This window comes from Strongylocentrotus purpuratus, unplaced genomic scaffold (genome assembly GCF_000002235.5).
Source record: "Strongylocentrotus purpuratus isolate Spur 01 unplaced genomic scaffold, Spur_5.0 spur5_scaffold_1, whole genome shotgun sequence".
Classification (NCBI taxonomy): domain Eukaryota; kingdom Metazoa; phylum Echinodermata; class Echinoidea; order Camarodonta; family Strongylocentrotidae; genus Strongylocentrotus; species Strongylocentrotus purpuratus.
Genome location: NW_022145594.1, coordinates 16,279,543 through 16,289,050, shown reverse-complemented (window position 1 = coordinate 16,289,050; position 9,508 = coordinate 16,279,543).

Genomic DNA, 9,508 nt, shown 5'->3' with positions numbered 1-9,508 from the left:
ATGCCAATGTTTCACTAAACCCCAGTACACACATGATCGAACGCCCACTGCCTCCCTTGAAGAAACGGGTGTATCCGAACTTTTCAGTACTCAGATTCGAAGCAATGAAATATATTAAAGGCCAAATAGAGACTATCCCCACTACTCAACTATTTTAAATCAACTTTTGTATAAATGTTGTTATGCTATTCGGAGACATTACCGCGTATAGAATTACTATATCAGTACAGGTATATTTTTTTTCTCTCTCTGTCCCTCCCTCTCTCATTTTCAGTTTCCTTCTCTTCCTCTCCCTATTTCTACCCCTCTCCCATTTTCCATGTATTTTGAACCCTACTTGTACACTCTTCTAGGACATCCACTTTAGCGTACTCATGTTTTCTTTAATGACCTCGCAGTCAATTATCCTCCCCCTCAACCTCTCTCTCTCTCTCTCTCTTTGTCTGTCTCTTTCTCTCCCGATCCCTCTTTACTCTCCCTCAATTTATCCCCTCATTTTTGAACGATTTTTTTTTGAAGAGGCAACCATCCTAAAATAAAACTTTAAATAAATAAATGAATAAAATTTCATATACAAACAATGACAACAACATTTAGACTGCCCACCCTCAAATTGTCATCACATGTTTGCCTCTTGCCTATTTCGCTTCGTGGTTATTTGTTACATTCCCGATCATTGCGAAAGGTTTAAACCTATTCCGGAGTTTTTTTGCACAAATTTTTGAGCGGGAATAAAAAAGTGCTCTTCCCTACACCATTCAAGACGTGAAATGCAAATTTAGAGTAAAATTAGAAAAATTCCCTTAATTACTTTGAATGAGGAAACATTGATTTTGAGGAGGATACAATAGTCTCAACTCTTGTTTTGAAATATTTAGTTATTAGTTTCATTAATGATATTATAGATCTGTCGTGAAATACACTTAGGTAAACAAATGTCTCCCAGCAATAACCCATTATCCTCGGTTTACTGCGTTTATGTCGCAATATATGTCACTAACTTATTGGTAATTACATTAATATACAAATTATATAGTCTTCGATAATAATACAATATATACAGTTTTTCACTTCATTCAAGCTTTGCAGACAATCTGAGTGTCTATTGACCACTTTAAAATTATAACTTTGGATTTTTTTTTTGGTAATTCTAATACTCAATCGTTATTATTAATTATGATAATATTCCCTTTTGATCTCATTCTAAATAATTTTGACTTTGAATTATCTATTACTAAAATTGTTGATATATCTACCAACAGCCCCCATGCTAGATAGAGAGAGACAAATAAAAATTGAGAGAGAGAGAGAGAGAGAGAGAGAAAGGGAATAAGAGGATGGATAGAATGGTAGAAATGATGTACCTAGTTTATCGATCACAAATGCGACAATTTTTCTCCATGCAATCATGAAGTATGTTTTGTTACTTGTATTATTTGTTTTATTTGTTTTTAAATTATTTTACAGTAGTCTATGCATCCTGATTATTATCTGGTATTTAATTTGCATTTGTGTGTTCTATGTATTTGTAAAATGTAATGGTTATATGTAAACAATTCAGCCAATGACTGCTAATTACGTTCTGAATTATACCAAGTATAGATAACTAAATAAAGTCCAATCTTATAATGAGTCAATCACCGCGTCCGCATCCAAACGACAGAGTATGCTATTAAGTTCAAGTTGAGCTAATACATAAAGCACTGATATCTGCCGCTGTCTTCCATCGTTAACTTCATAATAGTTAGGTATACACTGGAATAATCTGCCCTCGAAATGTAGTTGGATATATCTGTACAATTTTCTTCATCCCACTCATTGACATCTATCTGTTGCCAGGATATTACCGTTCTCATCCTGCCATGACAGTAGCCGAGGCATTGATGGTGGTGTGTAAACGACTGGAAGGACTTCTTGATTCCAATTACGAGTAGACACGCTCATCTCATACGTTTTAAATACGATGAATCCAAGAAAGATAAATGTTTGAAGACAATAATTCATATTGTCATTCATAGATTGTCTCTCCATGTGAGTTCACACTGGGGACGTTTGTATCATGAACCAGCATGCAATTTTCTAGAATATCTGACGATAAAAAGTGAGGAGGAAGCAATATCAGTTTTCATTGGCAGATTGAGTAGTCACAAAGATTAATGGTTGACACGCTCAATGAATTATTTCTTGCGCTAAGAAAATGAAAGCAATTCAGGTCTGTGAAGGGGTTTTAAGAATTTTACTTTAGTCGGCACTTTTTGCACTAATGAGATTGATTGATATTATCAGTCATCCAATGAAATATTGTAGTATTTACTTTGAACTTTCCATTAAGGCGAGGCGTCAAAAATATCGATACCAGCAGGCTGCCGCCTCACGTATTGGCGCATCGAGGCTGCAATTACGGCCGAAGCCTGGCTGGGGCATTTATTTTTTACTTATTAGCCCAGCCGGCTTGCGCCAGGCTGGGATCTGAGGCTCGGTTTCAATTCGAAAGGCGGCAGCCGGCGCATGTTTTTGAATGCCATTTCCTACCGCCAGCGGTAGCCGGCTGAGCTAATTTAAAAAATGCAGCCAGGACGCACAAGTGCAGTTAGCTGCCGCTGGCTGGTATATTTATTTTTGACGCCTCGCCTAAGCAGATTGTAGCGTAACGTGACGTTGAATCCAAGTTGCCAGATAACAAAGAGAGCTGAAGATGTCGTTTGGTTTTGGTCGACGATAAGCCAAGAAGGTGATTCCGGAATAACTGCATTAAGATAATAATCAGTGGTAATATTTAAATCGAAAATTGGCAGGGTCTCGTTTTTTTTAGTTACAAGGCCTTGATCATTAATGAAAAATAGAAGACGGTTTTTTAATGGATATAAGATGACTTATCACGGAAAGAAAACTAAACTATTTTGGGCACATTGTTAGGAGATCTGAAGGTGTTGAGAAGCAAATACTGCAAGGTGCAGTCGAAGGAAAACGGGGTAGAGGTCGTCCACCAATATCTTGGACTGATGATATCGAGAAAGTGTTTGGACAACGAATGATAGGTACAAATGGCAGGTAAAAGAGTTGCATGGCGTGCTCTCGTGAAGACCACAGCAGCGCTTTACAGCGCCACCTAAAGTTGATGATGATGATAAGTTGACTGTTTTCCATTTGGAAGCAAGCACCATTTAATGAAATGAAAACGAGAACACACTGAACAAAAGGAAAAAGACAGTTCTACCTACGAACAAAAGTTGAGTTGAAGACTGCACTACCAGAGCCATTGACTGAAAGAGCAATGCATTTGTATTCACATGGATCTTTGAACAGATGGTTTCGAATCGTCGCTACACTGGAAGTCAGCGTTTTATCTTCGGCTAAAGTCTCGGAGAGTGATATATTACGAGTGCCGTTAAAAAATCGTGTGCCGTTACAGAGCCACTGGAAGGCGTCGGAAGTACATGTCAACACGAACTCAGTACGTTCTTTATTTGATGTAAGCCACCGTGAAGAAATGGACATAACTGGGATATCTAGATTGATGAAAAATATTGAAAATCAGTTTTGAAATGATGTGATAGAAAATGAAACTTTGGCAGCTCGTTATCCATATACATTCTGGTTTCAGATGGGAAAATGCCAGCCCATAGGGCGCGGGTGAAGCATTTCGTTAAAATGTGCATGCAAGTTGAAATATATCTGTGTGGATTTAAAAAGAAAACAAAATAGCATTGCAAAACTTGAGGATCGTTGATAAACACATGAAAAGACCAGTTTCGTACGCAATATCAGTATTATAATATCCTTACCAATATTTTTTGTATGAGAAGTTAATACTCACATGATACGTTCAGGACCATGCTTTCATTCATTGATCGCATGGAGGGTCTCGAAGGATAAACAGCCTGACAGAGAAGAGGCTTCCCATGATCAAACTTCTTTGGTATAAGGGTAAGGTAAATCATGTGTCACATTTCTAGATCCAATATACCAATGGATGAGCGGAGCAGGGTATCCATTAACAGCTATGCAGCTTACCTTGGTTTCCATACCGTCGTGAAGATCATCGAGGGCAGATATTTTAACATTGTCTGATGGGCCTTTACACATAAATAAAATAAATACATTTAAGTGTCAAAATGTAATTTGGGAAAATATAGAATCTCTTATACGTAAGATTTAGTTGTACAGAGAGGAGACAACCCAGTTTCAGAGTAATATACGTTTGGATTTTTCCTTCCCGCCCCAGTTGACGTCAACTATTTAAAATTATAATGATGATTTCGTTATGATGGGGTAAATTTGATTTAAAAAACGCTCACCTCTTTTGATTCGTTAGCAATGAGTGAAATTATCAGTAAAAAGACAATTTCAATCAAGTTCAGCCAATATAAAACCCTGGCATATTGAATAACTTAAACTCACCATAAACCATCAATTTAGCTACCCGTAGCTCAAAAAAGTCTCCCAGAGATGCAAAGCACCAAAGGTACATTCGGTGATGTTTCCTTTCTGGATGTATCTTGATGGTACTTTCGGAGTCAAACAAACTTCCATCTAAAGCACTGCGATACGTTAAAAGACTTATGTTACTGGGAAGACTTTTGTTGTGGTCAGGTGTCCATGAAAGTACAACTGCTGGTAATGATCCCATACTTTTACAAGTGATTGAAGTCAATGAATCTTCTTGAATATAAATAAATGTTGATCCTTGTCGGTCTTCTCCGCTATCTCCAGATGAAAAAATCAAGATGCTAGAGGGTAAAACTTCATGAGAGAGAGAGAGAGAGTGAGATTAAAAAATTCACATGCAAAACCATGTAAGAAACAGAAATTATGTGTCAAGGTAATAAGATACATATTTTCTTTGTACGGTTTTACTCATGAATTGAATGAATAAACGTGTAGAGAAAATATTATTCTGCGGAATAAAACATTCGCAAATATTTATATTATATTGACTGGGCTTGATGGGTACATCAGAACTATTGACCAAGCTAAGATGATATTGCCCCGAGTCGAAGACGAAGCCAATATTTCTGATGTTCCCCAAAAGAAGCCCTGTGAATATAATTATTATTAACTTTACAAGGAATTTGTTTACAAATGATATACAACATTGGTATCAAGCATGATTTTTACTCACGTCTGTTTGCATGTCCATCTGATTTCAGGTTATTAAGTGAGGTATGTAATTGTGACGTAACAATGATTGTTACCGCGCGTACACGTTAACGCCTACACAATACTGCGCGTATGAAGAGTGGAATATGGCAGGATATTGCCCTTTGATTTAGTACAGTGGTTTACGGGAAAACCCGGAAGAGGGCAATATGGCAAATATTGCCCGCTCCGGTTTCATATTCGGAGCAGCGTGCAAAATACGATTTTTATTAAGGAGCTAAAATGCCTTGTATCGGTAATAATCATTGAGATTTTGGCCAGAAACTGTTCAAATTCTGATATCTGAGTAGAGCATTACATAAATACTAACAAGAACAAGATATTGACTCATCTTTGATAACATCGGTACAACAAAAAAATAACGAGATTGTGCTCTCTACTTGACACTTTTGATTACCCTGAACATTCAGGTGAACTGAGCGTTGAAGATTAGTTTGTAGTTTTGGATGTGATGCCACACAGCGCAGAATCTTTCCTTGATCATTCCTAGATGGCGTAATCGTGACAGCCTTCCGAGAGACATAGCTGTTGCCTTGTATGACATCAGACTGATTCTTAAAAACCCCAGTTACATCATCTGGTATACGCCATTCCAGTACTGCAGGAGGCCTTGCCCAGTCTGCTTCACATGTGAAGTCATACGTCTTTCCAGCAGTTACTGTTATGTTTGCGTTGTTGTAGTAATGACGGCTCGATCTCTGATCAGAAATAATGATCATATAGGGCGGAACTGGCGACAGAAGGGGAAAAGTTCATAATAAATGAAGGACACTTCGAATCATACTTCTCCATTCTGATTTTAAAAGATAACCACTTCAAAGTTAGACATTGGAGATCACGTATCATTAACAATGTTCCTATTAAAGCAATAGTTATACTCGTTGTTTACGTTAATACGTTGTTAAAGTTGTGTCCGAATATAATTATTGAGACAATTATTAATGCACATAATCGTAACCAGCATATACGATATCAAGTAGCGACCCCTTAGTATTTTAGAAACTGTAATGTTGGCGGTGTTAACAGGACGTTCAGTAACATAATGATAGGCAAGTATGAAGCTAATCAATTGTTCGTTTAATAGTATGTTCAAAATGCGAAACTTCCATTTCTTTTAAAGCTTCCATAGTAAGTTTCACTTAAATGATAAAGGCAAAGAAAGGTTTGGATTAAATTTGATTCAAAAGTACACCCATATTCATGATTTTAACGCACAATATCCTTGTTCTTTGCTTTGTAAATTTAAATATAATAATAATATTTAATAATATTTAATTTTTATATAGCGCTTTAATAATACAAATGTCTCTATGCGCTTTACAAATATATTATTGAATGAATTATATACCTTGTGGTAATGGTGTCACTTGCTTGTTAGCTGATCCTTTAGTCTCTACCCCGTATTTACTGCTTACTCTGCACTGGTAAATGTCACTATCATTTCTGTCAAGTTTTATTAATGTTAAATTTCCGCTGGTTGTGTCTGCCATTAAGCTAAACTTGGATCGGTCAGGAACTGTAGCCCCTGTACAGGCCGAATACGTGTCACAAGAATGAGAGGCTACCGTGACGTTGTTACCGTTGGTCCAAATTAGCCGCCGATTCCTTGTTTCCGGTGTGAAGGTACAGACCAGTGTGAAATCTTCCCCGATGACTGGAAGAGAATCGCCTGTCTGAATAGACACTTCAAATGCATGGTATCCTGCATGGGTTAACTCTTTATGCGCCACTTAAAAAAACCCCCTGTGCCACATTCTTTTAGGGTCACACATTTCGAGGGAATCTTTATTGACTCTGCTGAATCAAGAGGCTATAACTCTTCACTGGATGATCATGATGAAAAATATTGTGCAGCAAAGTTGTAGACCGGAAAACGTGCTTTTCGATGAACCGTCATTTGTTATATTTTGAATTATCATTTTTATAATAATCATAATTATATAATGTTTAATTTTTCTTATTTACGGCAGTTTTTTATCCCTCTAGAATTTCTTATTTAGCAATGATAAGACATCTTCAAATCGAATCTATTAGAAAGGTGGACTTCTTACCTTTCTTTACATACCTTGCTCAAGTATTCTAACAATTCAGAAGGTTAGTATTTAGGTTGTTGAAGAAAAGAAGTTCAATAGGGAGAGACTTGAAAGTACCCCGCTCAGCCACCCTTGACAATGGGCTAATCTGCCCATTGAAATCCCTATTACCCCAGGTTATTGTCAATGTCCGGTTTAGCGGGGCATGAAAAGGGACGTCGTGGGGATGTTTTTCTTTGTTGTGCCATGATAAGTCAATAAGAAATAAGAGAATGTTATTGATTTTGCCCACTGGTATGAGCATGTAAAAATGGTATAGGCATAATATATTATATGTGATATACATGACATAATCAGCATCTTATTGAAATGTCTCATTATGAATGTTCACCGCATCTGTTCTCTCACCTTCTTTACCCCTCAATAAAATTGATTTCAAGTACATTTATCACAGCCATAGATATACAAAGAAAGAATGAATCAATCTTAAAATATAAACTATATTGCATTGTTTTCCATTTACTTTATTGTGAGAGAGCTTATTATCAGAAATGATTGACGAGTGGAGTATGCAATGAATAAAATATGGAGAACGGACGTGAGAGACATTATGAGAGAGAAATAGTGATATGAAATGAAAGGACTTTACTGTGAATAAAGATTATAAGAGAAAGAGATAAAGATGACGGCAAGACAGGATACATATTGATACGAAAATAACAATAATAATGAGATAGAGATGACGGAAAGAAAGAGAGTAAACACTGATAGCATAAGAATGAATAAAGATAATAAGAGAAAGATATAGAGATGACGGCAAGACATAGGGTACATATAGATAGGAAAATGATAATAATAATAAGATAGAGATGACGGAAAGAAAGAGAGTAAACACTGATAGCATAAGAATGAATAAAGATAATAAGAGAAAGATATAGAGATGACGGCAAGACATAGGGTACATATAGATAGGAAAATGATAATAATAAAAAGATAGAGATGACGGAAAGAAAGAGAGTAAACACTGATAGCACAAGAATGAATAAAGATAATAAGAGAAATATATAGAGATGACGGCAAGACATAGGATACATATTGATAGGAAAATAATAATAATAATAAGATAGAGATGACGGCAAGAAAGAGAGTAAACACTGATAGCATAAGAATGAATAAAGATAATAAGAGAAAGATATAGAGATGACGGCAAGACATAGGGTACATATAGATAGGAAAATGATAATAATAATAAGATAGAGATGACGGCAAGAAAGAGAGTAAACACTGATAGCATAAGAATGAATAAAGATAATAAGAGAAAGATATAGAGATGACGGCAAGACATAGGGTACATAATTATAGATAGGAAAATGATAATAATAATAAGATAGAGATGACGGAAAGAAAGAGAGTAAACACTGATAGCATAAGAATGAATAAAGATAATAAGAGAAAGATATAGAGATGACGGCAAGACATAGGGTACATATAGATAGGAAAATGATAATAATAATGAGATAGAGATGACGGCAAGAAAGAGAGTATTACACTCATAGCATAATAATGAATAAAGATAATAAGAAAAAGATATACAGATGACGGCAAGACATAGGGTACATATAGATAGGAAAATGATAATAATAATAAGATAGAGATGACGGAAAGAAAGAGAGTAAACACTGATAGCATAAGAATGAATAAAGATAATAAAAGAAAGATATAAAGATGACGGCAAGACAGGATACATCTTTCTTTCATTAGTTTTATTCATTCTTATTCTATCACTGTCTACTCTCTTTCTTGCTGTCATCTCTAGCTCTTTCATTAATTTTTATTCATTCTTATTCTATCAGTCTACTCTCTTTCTTGCTGTCATCTCTATCTCTTTCTTTCATTATTTTTATTCGTTCTTATTCTATCACTGTCTACTCTCTTTCTTGCTGTCATCTCTATCTCCTTCTTTCATTTTTTTTATTCATTCTTATTCTATCAGTCTACTCTCTTTCTTGCTGTCATCTCTAGCTCTTTCATTAATTTTTATTCATTCTTATTCTATCAGTCTACTCTCAGGGAACACTTTTATCACTAGAGTCTTCGTCACTGCTCGATTCGTCGGAATCAGAGTCCATGCTCCATGCTTCCATAGTAACAAGATCTCGAGCCTCCTCTACACTAAACACACGTTGACGTTTTCCAGCAGGTGCCATCGTAACATCAGTAAAAAAAATCCAAAGAAAACCGCTAAATACACGGTAATTTCGAATGTAACACTATGAAGAAAAACAGTTTACCGGAAAGTGTGCGATGTATACAAT